At 34.0% G+C, this 1,793-nt stretch overlaps 1 protein-coding gene across 1 annotated transcript in view; it reads right to left on the bottom strand.

The window, feature by feature from the left end:
• Window positions 1-837: 837 nt before the first annotated feature.
• Window positions 838-1,793, bottom strand: part of LOC127497874 (otolith matrix protein 1) — an 11,713-nt gene continuing 10,757 nt past the window's right edge. The window contains exon 9 of the mRNA XM_051866643.1: window positions 838-1,793. This exon is cut by the window's right edge and continues 1,118 nt beyond it. The gene's annotated coding sequence lies outside the window, so the exon portion shown is untranslated.

Consider the following 1,793-nt stretch of genomic DNA (forward strand, 5'->3'; position numbering starts at 1 on the left):
AAAAAAGACTTTGCAGTTGCAACAGAATTGTTGTCAGTGTAAACTCGCCTTTAGGCTTTACCGAGTCATTGACAATAAGCAAACAAAGTTTTGACACAAGTATTAAATGTCTGTAGTGATTAATAGAGGATGTGTACTTGCAGAAAGCAGCATACAAATGGATTAAAAGGCTTCAGACTCCATTAACTTGTGTCTGTGTTAATGACATTCGCTGCAGTAGTGATGACTGGCTCATCTTGCACTGCTGCTGGTGAGTGTCATCTACATCTCAGATTAATGAAGCCCGTGTTCATAAACAGACCCACTCAATGTGTGAGCTGTAGGACCATCTGGTACCATCAAAACGTAAAAATACTTTCCCTCCGTCTACATTTTTATTGGTCGATAATTGTTATTCTTTGTGTGACACGCCGCGTGGCATCTGAAACTGTTCAAGTCTGCTTTCCACTTGGATATTTTTACTATCGTAGGCTCTGTAAAGCAGCAGGAAGAGAGAGCCAAGATAATTAAACTTGTATTCAAGATAAATAAATTATGAAACATCGACTGAAAACACAGGGAAAGACAATAATTAGATACGTGAGTGTGTCTGCATGCAATTTCTGATGAACATTTTCAAGGACATTGGCACAAAATCCTCAATTAACCTGCAATCAAATTTACTAATGTTCATTAGCGATGTCAGAATGCAATAGACAGCTCATTATGAATTCATACGAGACGCTATTGTCATTAATAATACATTAGCATTCACACACTAGTGTATACGCATCAGCATTTATGCAGCCTATTGGATGAGTTCATTTGGATAGAAAGCAAAAATGAGAATTGCGAATGTTTGACAACATGGATTTTTATTAATAAGAGAAGGCTCTATAAATCTAAGAGTGACATGATTATTTACACAGTAGTTCAAGTTGGTTTTTTGTAACCTTGAAGGATCAGGAAACAGCACCGTTAAAGCACCTGTTACGTAACAACCAACCGTAAGTCTGTCCGCCTTTAAGAGTTTTATTTGTTTCTTCGATTATATATTATAAACTTGCTTATATCCTTTCGTTTTTAATATCTGCACACTGCTAGTTGTAGATACACAAAGAATATGAATATTCAAGTTAAAAGTCATTTATCAAGCAGTCAGAAACATACTATGCACAAGTACGCAAACTCAGACACGACTGTGTATACGCTGCAAAAAAAAAAAAAAAAGATTTTCTTAGTATTTTTGTCTTGTTTTCTAGTCCAAATATTTAAACATTGCTAAATCAAGATATCGTTATCGGCCCGATAAGAAAATTTGGCCGATATATTAAAGCTGATAAATAATGGTTTATTTCCTTCAGCTGAGACACTTCAGATGCACACTGTCCTCCATTATGATTTTGAATTGTTTGAAATATGATTGAAATCACTTCAAAAAGGAAAATACAGTTAAGTGCAACGTACAGTGCAAGTCTGTCATATAGACTACATAATATTATAATGAGAACATTATAATTGTGTGATTGGGACATGACTTTTAATGGGGAGACTTTTGTTTTTGTAATCAGGCTTTCAAAAAGTATAAAAAAATTTTGATTTATCAGCCAATTTATCGGTTATCGGCTTTCAAATATAAAGAATTATCGGTATCGGCTAAAATGTGAGACTTTTGTTTTTGTAATCAGGCTCTCAAAAATTATATAAAAAATTTGATTTATATTTATCGGCCAATATATCGGTTATCGGCTTTCAAATATAAAGAATTATCGGTTATCGGTATCAGCCAAAATTTGAGACTTTTGTTTATGTAA

This window comes from Ctenopharyngodon idella, chromosome 2, assembly GCF_019924925.1.
Source record: "Ctenopharyngodon idella isolate HZGC_01 chromosome 2, HZGC01, whole genome shotgun sequence".
In the NCBI taxonomy this organism is placed as follows: Eukaryota; Metazoa; Chordata; class Actinopteri; order Cypriniformes; family Xenocyprididae; genus Ctenopharyngodon; species Ctenopharyngodon idella.